Source organism: Coffea arabica, chromosome 7e (assembly GCF_036785885.1).
Source record: "Coffea arabica cultivar ET-39 chromosome 7e, Coffea Arabica ET-39 HiFi, whole genome shotgun sequence".
NCBI classification, from domain to species: domain Eukaryota; kingdom Viridiplantae; phylum Streptophyta; class Magnoliopsida; order Gentianales; family Rubiaceae; genus Coffea; species Coffea arabica.
Genome location: NC_092323.1, coordinates 37,661,483 through 37,671,604, shown reverse-complemented (window position 1 = coordinate 37,671,604; position 10,122 = coordinate 37,661,483).

The window sequence follows — 10,122 nt, the reverse complement described above, 5'->3', positions numbered from 1 at the left end:
ACACCCCTTTACCGGGCCCGCTCACCTCAAACGAACAAAATGGTAATACTCGAGTATACCCGGAATCAAGGGTCTCAATACCCAAAATCCCCGAACAGACTACCGTGGTTCGTTATCTAATCGTCCAGGCCCTTGCCGGCCCGACTCGAATAACTTAGCCACAGGATTGAGCTCATAGGTCATAGAAATCCGAACAGATGCAGACACAGATAACAGATTCAAATTTTGCATAGAAATTGGCACATGAACAGACTAGAGAACGAGTGTGATAAAGTACACCCTCGTCTCGAACAAATAAACAGATTGCAGAGCAGAAATCAAGTTAAACAGCAATGGAGGGGAGTGGTACACTCGCCGGCTCGACTTCAAAAGTTTTCACTTCAGATTGGCCTTAATCGCCAAGAAACCCTAAAATAATCAAAGTAAACTAATTGAAGGTTTCATATCCAAAATCGAGTAAACGGAATGCACAAGTGAGGCTCGACTACACGTCGTACGCCTTCCCAAATAAATACTAATGCAAGGGTGGAAAACATGATTTTCTTGGAAACGAAAAGGTAACATGGAGACCTCGGCGCAAACAACCCAAAAGCCCTTTTATTTCTACCAAAAGGCAAATCCAACTTAAAAGAACCAAACGGCCTAGAAAATCGGGCAGCACTTCCCCTAAATTTCTTACTTTTCCAGCCATTAAGGCTTCATTATTTCCTCGAATCAGTCCCAACATCTCACACAAAATTCACCTCATTTCCAAAAGCCATTCACTAGGCCCAAAGTAAAAGTTAACTAGGAAATGACCGGAATAAAAGTAAGCCTTAAAACATACAAACAAGTACAATGAGACTCGATAACGCGTCATAAAGCCAAGCCAAACATAACCCCAATAGGGTTTCATATGCATATATAGACATATAAGCAAACCAGAAAATCAGGAAATGGAACTCATTTGTCCCAACACCAAAAACAGTTTTGGCCTCCTAATGCGGTAATGGCACACAATGCGCTACGATTATCGGATGAGGGTGTAAGACCCACCATATCGAAGCTAAAAGACAGGGCTACAACAATGTAGAAGGCCACTCAGTCCAAATCCTAGCACAACTAGGTCAAAAATGCAGAAAACCAACCCAGAACCGTAATTGCAGGTTCCCAAATCACACAATGCTGTAATTCGTCCAACTCAGTCTACACAGGTCCAAATGCATTGATTCCAAAGGAATATGATAGCTAAGACATCAAGCTACATTTCATCAGAAGACACCAACATCCAAATCCAAAGCAATTCCAGTCAAAACAGACGATTACAATCACAGTTCGCACATTCTGATCACCCAGAACAGCAACAGTAAAAACGACATATATCACTCTACACTAATCCAAATGACCTGAAATTTTTCAGGAACCTCTAAAATGTCATTCCCTACAACTTTCATGTTTTGAGGAAAGGCCAATTCGGCCTATATCTATGACCTAAAAATTCGGACAGAATGTTCATCACAAAACCCTCACTTTTCAATTTTTGGTCCAAAACAGAAATTGGTTGCAATTAATCACTTTTCCCACCTCCTAGAGTCATTAAACATCATTTCCAATCATCATACATGACCACACAATCATGCTCATATTAAAACAGAAAATTCCTCAAAAATAATAAAACTTCACCAATTCAACCAAAATCAAGATTTAATCCATAAATTTGCATCTTATACAATCACTAAGCATGATTTAAGCATCAAATAAAGAAGGAGGGTGGTTCTTCACAACTTACCTTTAAAACAAGAGAGAGAGAGCTATAGACCACCTTATCTTTCCAAACAACTCCACAAATCCACCTTATCTTAGCTATTGAAGAGGTTTTATGGAGTAATTTCAAGGTTGGATGGTTAGTTTTGATGATTTGGGACAAGAGTGAAGTGTTTTCTTCCTTATGCTTGGAGTAAGAGAGAGAGAAAGAGAGCAAGAGAGGGCCGGCTCTTCTTGAAGAGTTTTGGAAGATTTTTGGGTCATTTTTGGTTATTTAAGTCAATGGTAAGAAAGTCTTAAGGTAAGCCCAATCACATGGTGACACTTGTCACCTTTAATAAAATATCTACCTAACTTGTCTCTCTCATATCAACCCAAATTGCAACCTCTACTTATCTCTTAACACCCGGTAAAATAATTCCAGTATTCAAAACTTAATCTAGTTGGCCGAAATTTTTCGAACTTTTCGCACTAGTGGGTCCCACGTCCAAAATACGCTCTTAGTTTCTCAAAATCTATTCGATACTAGAAAAATCATCTAAAAACTATAATTACTCATAAAATTCACCAGAAAAATTTCCTAAGCCAGAAAATGCAGAAAACATGCCATTAAAGGGGATAAACCCTAGGAAAATTATTAAGAGGAATTTACGAGTTCTCACACTCTCTCCCCCTTAAAAGAATTTCGTCCTCGAAATTCCTTATCATATATACAACCAGTTAAGTCAAGTACAAACATAAACGATCCACCGAGGAATGGCCTTTCTAGTTCACCAAATCCTTTCTAACCTAGGCCCTCATATCTTTCGTATCCGGGCGCAAGAATCCCATCTAAGATAATTCACAACTCGAGCCGGCCGGTCCCAAGAGTAAACCATCCTTATTAAAGATTCCTACCCGACATACATACCTAGCTTCCTCGAGTCCCATGATAATGATTCACACACTTATCACATGCCCGGTTCATAACTTATGCTCAAACGAGCACTTAGACATATTCATGAAATTAGGACCACAACACCACTTAGTCCAGGCTCACTCCGCGCAGAGACCACGCGAAACAGGCTCTGATACCACTTGTAACAGCCCCACCTTCCCCTAAGGCGAACCAAAGGGGTTAGCGGACTGCCTGCCCAGCTCTCGCCAGGACTACAGATCCGTTTACGTCAATCTAATACGTTCCGAAACTTACCAATGCGCGCAACCAAGTCAAAATGGCAACATAACCCAAAATAAGAAAATGACATCCGGAGTCGGCCATGATAGTAACCGACCCGTCAGAACCCAACCGAAAGAGCACGCAAACATTCACATCTGGACTTTAGCGATTACAATCCAAAATGACATACAAAAGTTTTCAAAAGTTAATACATATACACGGTTTGCCAAATCAAAAGAGAAAACGCCCCAAAAGTACACTTAGGGTTTTACTACATGAGCTATACAAAAGATATGTTCAACTAGCTCAATTTGGCAGCCATTTGTCAAATCCAGACCAAAAGGGTTTATTTTCCTGTAAGGAAAACAAAAGGAACAGAAAGGGGTGAGCTTGCGCTCAATGAGGTACCAAACATATAGCAGAAAAATCATGGCATTTCACATTTAACAAATCAGATACACATGCCAGATGTAAAGCAAAGGAACCAATGATTCAAATCAGAAGGATACGGGTGGCTCTCAGGAGCCAAATTTCCAGCGCAGTACTTGATCCAAACCGGTTGACTCTCCGTCAACGTATATAGAACCAAAACGTCCGTAGACTCCTCTTTACACCGAATTCCGTCCACCAAACACCCCTTTACCGGGCCCGCTCACCTCAAACGAACAAAATGGTAATACTCGAGTATACCCGGAATCAAGGGTCTCAATACCCAAAATCCCCGAACAGACTACCGTGGTTCGTTATCTAATCGTCCAGGCCCTTGCCGGCCCGACTCGAATAACTTAGCCACAGGATTGAGCTCATAGGTCATAGAAATCCGAACAGATGCAGACACAGATAACAGATTCAAATTTTGCATAGAAATTGGCACATGAACAGACTAGAGAACGAGTGTGATAAAGTACACCCTCGTCTCGAACAAATAAACAGATTGCAGAGCAGAAATCAAGTTAAACAGCAATGGAGGGGAGTGGTACACTCGCCGGCTCGACTTCAAAAGTTTTCACTTCAGATTGGCCTTAATCGCCAAGAAACCCTAAAATAATCAAAGTAAACTAATTGAAGGTTTCATATCCAAAATCGAGTAAACGGAATGCACAAGTGAGGCTCGACTACACGTCGTACGCCTTCCCAAATAAATACTAATGCAAGGGTGGAAAACATGATTTTCTTGGAAACGAAAAGGTAACATGGAGACCTCGGCGCAAACAACCCAAAAGCCCTTTTATTTCTACCAAAAGGCAAATCCAACTTAAAAGAACCAAACGGCCTAGAAAATCGGGCAGCACTTCCCCTAAATTTCTTACTTTTCCAGCCATTAAGGCTTCATTATTTCCTCGAATCAGTCCCAACATCTCACACAAAATTCACCTCATTTCCAAAAGCCATTCACTAGGCCCAAAGTAAAAGTTAACTAGGAAATGACCGGAATAAAAGTAAGCCTTAAAACATACAAACAAGTACAATGAGACTCGATAACGCGTCATAAAGCCAAGCCAAACATAACCCCAATAGGGTTTCATATGCATATATAGACATATAAGCAAACCAGAAAATCAGGAAATGGAACTCATTTGTCCCAACACCAAAAACAGTTTTGGCCTCCTAATGCGGTAATGGCACACAATGCGCTACGATTATCGGATGAGGGTGTAAGACCCACCATATCGAAGCTAAAAGACAGGGCTACAACAATGTAGAAGGCCACTCAGTCCAAATCCTAGCACAACTAGGTCAAAAATGCAGAAAACCAACCCAGAACCGTAATTGCAGGTTCCCAAATCACACAATGCTGTAATTCGTCCAACTCAGTCTACACAGGTCCAAATGCATTGATTCCAAAGGAATATGATAGCTAAGACATCAAGCTACATTTCATCAGAAGACACCAACATCCAAATCCAAAGCAATTCCAGTCAAAACAGACGATTACAATCACAGTTCGCACATTCTGATCACCCAGAACAGCAACAGTAAAAACGACATATATCACTCTACACTAATCCAAATGACCTGAAATTTTTCAGGAACCTCTAAAATGTCATTCCCTACAACTTTCATGTTTTGAGGAAAGGCCAATTCGGCCTATATCTATGACCTAAAAATTCGGACAGAATGTTCATCACAAAACCCTCACTTTTCAATTTTTGGTCCAAAACAGAAATTGGTTGCAATTAATCACTTTTCCCACCTCCTAGAGTCATTAAACATCATTTCCAATCATCATACATGACCACACAATCATGCTCATATTAAAACAGAAAATTCCTCAAAAATAATAAAACTTCACCAATTCAACCAAAATCAAGATTTAATCCATAAATTTGCATCTTATACAATCACTAAGCATGATTTAAGCATCAAATAAAGAAGGAGGGTGGTTCTTCACAACTTACCTTTAAAACAAGAGAGAGAGAGCTATAGACCACCTTATCTTTCCAAACAACTCCACAAATCCACCTTATCTTAGCTATTGAAGAGGTTTTATGGAGTAATTTCAAGGTTGGATGGTTAGTTTTGATGATTTGGGACAAGAGTGAAGTGTTTTCTTCCTTATGCTTGGAGTAAGAGAGAGAGAAAGAGAGCAAGAGAGGGCCGGCTCTTCTTGAAGATTTTTGGAAGATTTTTGGGTCATTTTTGGTTATTTAAGTCAATGGTAAGAAAGTCTTAAGGTAAGCCCAATCACATGGTGACACTTGTCACCTTTAATAAAATATCTACCTAACTTGTCTCTCTCATATCAACCCAAATTGCAACCTCTACTTATCTCTTAACACCCGGTAAAATAATTCCAGTATTCAAAACTTAATCTAGTTGGCCGAAATTTTTCGAACTTTTCGCACTAGTGGGTCCCACGTCCAAAATACGCTCTTAGTTTCTCAAAATCTATTCGATACTAGAAAAATCATCTAAAAACTATAATTACTCATAAAATTCACCAGAAAAATTTCCTAAGCCAGAAAATGCAGAAAACATGCCATTAAAGGGGATAAACCCTAGGAAAATTATTAAGAGGAATTTACGAGTTCTCACACTCTCTCCCCCTTAAAAGAATTTCGTCCTCGAAATTCCTTATCATATATACAACCAGTTAAGTCAAGTACAAACATAAACGATCCACCGAGGAATGGCCTTTCTAGTTCACCAAATCCTTTCTAACCTAGGCCCTCATATCTTTCGTATCCGGGCGCAAGAATCCCATCTAAGATAATTCACAACTCGAGCCGGCCGGTCCCAAGAGTAAACCATCCTTATTAAAGATTCCTACCCGACATACATACCTAGCTTCCTCGAGTCCCATGATAATGATTCACACACTTATCACATGCCCGGTTCATAACTTATGCTCAAACGAGCACTTAGACATATTCATGAAATTAGGACCACAACACCACTTAGTCCAGGCTCACTCCGCGCAGAGACCACGCGAAACAGGCTCTGATACCACTTGTAACAGCCCCACCTTCCCCTAAGGCGAACCAAAGGGGTTAGCGGACTGCCTGCCCAGCTCTCGCCAGGACTACAGATCCGTTTACGTCAATCTAATACGTTCCGAAACTTACCAATGCGCGCAACCAAGTCAAAATGGCAACATAACCCAAAATAAGAAAATGACATCCGGAGTCGGCCATGATAGTAACCGACCCGTCAGAACCCAACCGAAAGAGCACGCAAACATTCACATCTGGACTTTAGCGATTACAATCCAAAATGACATACAAAAGTTTTCAAAAGTTAATACATATACACGGTTTGCCAAATCAAAAGAGAAAACGCCCCAAAAGTACACTTAGGGTTTTACTACATGAGCTATACAAAAGATATGTTCAACTAGCTCAATTTGGCAGCCATTTGTCAAATCCAGACCAAAAGGGTTTATTTTCCTGTAAGGAAAACAAAAGGAACAGAAAGGGGTGAGCTTGCGCTCAATGAGGTACCAAACATATAGCAGAAAAATCATGGCATTTCACATTTAACAAATCAGATACACATGCCAGATGTAAAGCAAAGGAACCAATGATTCAAATCAGAAGGATACGGGTGGCTCTCAGGAGCCAAATTTCCAGCGCAGTACTTGATCCAAACCGGTTGACTCTCCGTCAACGTATATAGAACCAAAACGTCCGTAGACTCCTCTTTACACCGAATTCCGTCCACCAAACACCCCTTTACCGGGCCCGCTCACCTCAAACGAACAAAATGGTAATACTCGAGTATACCCGGAATCAAGGGTCTCAATACCCAAAATCCCCGAACAGACTACCGTGGTTCGTTATCTAATCGTCCAGGCCCTTGCCGGCCCGACTCGAATAACTTAGCCACAGGATTGAGCTCATAGGTCATAGAAATCCGAACAGATGCAGACACAGATAACAGATTCAAATTTTGCATAGAAATTGGCACATGAACAGACTAGAGAACGAGTGTGATAAAGTACACCCTCGTCTCGAACAAATAAACAGATTGCAGAGCAGAAATCAAGTTAAACAGCAATGGAGGGGAGTGGTACACTCGCCGGCTCGACTTCAAAAGTTTTCACTTCAGATTGGCCTTAATCGCCAAGAAACCCTAAAATAATCAAAGTAAACTAATTGAAGGTTTCATATCCAAAATCGAGTAAACGGAATGCACAAGTGAGGCTCGACTACACGTCGTACGCCTTCCCAAATAAATACTAATGCAAGGGTGGAAAACATGATTTTCTTGGAAACGAAAAGGTAACATGGAGACCTCGGCGCAAACAACCCAAAAGCCCTTTTATTTCTACCAAAAGGCAAATCCAACTTAAAAGAACCAAACGGCCTAGAAAATCGGGCAGCACTTCCCCTAAATTTCTTACTTTTCCAGCCATTAAGGCTTCATTATTTCCTCGAATCAGTCCCAACATCTCACACAAAATTCACCTCATTTCCAAAAGCCATTCACTAGGCCCAAAGTAAAAGTTAACTAGGAAATGACCGGAATAAAAGTAAGCCTTAAAACATACAAACAAGTACAATGAGACTCGATAACGCGTCATAAAGCCAAGCCAAACATAACCCCAATAGGGTTTCATATGCATATATAGACATATAAGCAAACCAGAAAATCAGGAAATGGAACTCATTTGTCCCAACACCAAAAACAGTTTTGGCCTCCTAATGCGGTAATGGCACACAATGCGCTACGATTATCGGATGAGGGTGTAAGACCCACCATATCGAAGCTAAAAGACAGGGCTACAACAATGTAGAAGGCCACTCAGTCCAAATCCTAGCACAACTAGGTCAAAAATGCAGAAAACCAACCCAGAACCGTAATTGCAGGTTCCCAAATCACACAATGCTGTAATTCGTCCAACTCAGTCTACACAGGTCCAAATGCATTGATTCCAAAGGAATATGATAGCTAAGACATCAAGCTACATTTCATCAGAAGACACCAACATCCAAATCCAAAGCAATTCCAGTCAAAACAGACGATTACAATCACAGTTCGCACATTCTGATCACCCAGAACAGCAACAGTAAAAACGACATATATCACTCTACACTAATCCAAATGACCTGAAATTTTTCAGGAACCTCTAAAATGTCATTCCCTACAACTTTCATGTTTTGAGGAAAGGCCAATTCGGCCTATATCTATGACCTAAAAATTCGGACAGAATGTTCATCACAAAACCCTCACTTTTCAATTTTTGGTCCAAAACAGAAATTGGTTGCAATTAATCACTTTTCCCACCTCCTAGAGTCATTAAACATCATTTCCAATCATCATACATGACCACACAATCATGCTCATATTAAAACAGAAAATTCCTCAAAAATAATAAAACTTCACCAATTCAACCAAAATCAAGATTTAATCCATAAATTTGCATCTTATACAATCACTAAGCATGATTTAAGCATCAAATAAAGAAGGAGGGTGGTTCTTCACAACTTACCTTTAAAACAAGAGAGAGAGAGCTATAGACCACCTTATCTTTCCAAACAACTCCACAAATCCACCTTATCTTAGCTATTGAAGAGGTTTTATGGAGTAATTTCAAGGTTGGATGGTTAGTTTTGATGATTTGGGACAAGAGTGAAGTGTTTTCTTCCTTATGCTTGGAGTAAGAGAGAGAGAAAGAGAGCAAGAGAGGGCCGGCTCTTCTTGAAGAGTTTTGGAAGATTTTTGGGTCATTTTTGGTTATTTAAGTCAATGGTAAGAAAGTCTTAAGGTAAGCCCAATCACATGGTGACACTTGTCACCTTTAATAAAATATCTACCTAACTTGTCTCTCTCATATCAACCCAAATTGCAACCTCTACTTATCTCTTAACACCCGGTAAAATAATTCCAGTATTCAAAACTTAATCTAGTTGGCCGAAATTTTTCGAACTTTTCGCACTAGTGGGTCCCACGTCCAAAATACGCTCTTAGTTTCTCAAAATCTATTCGATACTAGAAAAATCATCTAAAAACTATAATTACTCATAAAATTCACCAGAAAAATTTCCTAAGCCAGAAAATGCAGAAAACATGCCATTAAAGGGGATAAACCCTAGGAAAATTATTAAGAGGAATTTACGAGTTCTCACACTCTCTCCCCCTTAAAAGAATTTCGTCCTCGAAATTCCTTATCATATATACAACCAGTTAAGTCAAGTACAAACATAAACGATCCACCGAGGAATGGCCTTTCTAGTTCACCAAATCCTTTCTAACCTAGGCCCTCATATCTTTCGTATCCGGGCGCAAGAATCCCATCTAAGATAATTCACAACTCGAGCCGGCCGGTCCCAAGAGTAAACCATCCTTATTAAAGATTCCTACCCGACATACATACCTAGCTTCCTCGAGTCCCATGATAATGATTCACACACTTATCACATGCCCGGTTCATAACTTATGCTCAAACGAGCACTTAGACATATTCATGAAATTAGGACCACAACACCACTTAGTCCAGGCTCACTCCGCGCAGAGACCACGCGAAACAGGCTCTGATACCACTTGTAACAGCCCCACCTTCCCCTAAGGCGAACCAAAGGGGTTAGCGGACTGCCTGCCCAGCTCTCGCCAGGACTACAGATCCGTTTACGTCAATCTAATACGTTCCGAAACTTACCAATGCGCGCAACCAAGTCAAAATGGCAACATAACCCAAAATAAGAAAATGACATCCGGAGTCGGCCATGATAGTAACCGACCCGTCAGAACCCAACCGAAAGAGCACGCAAACATTCACA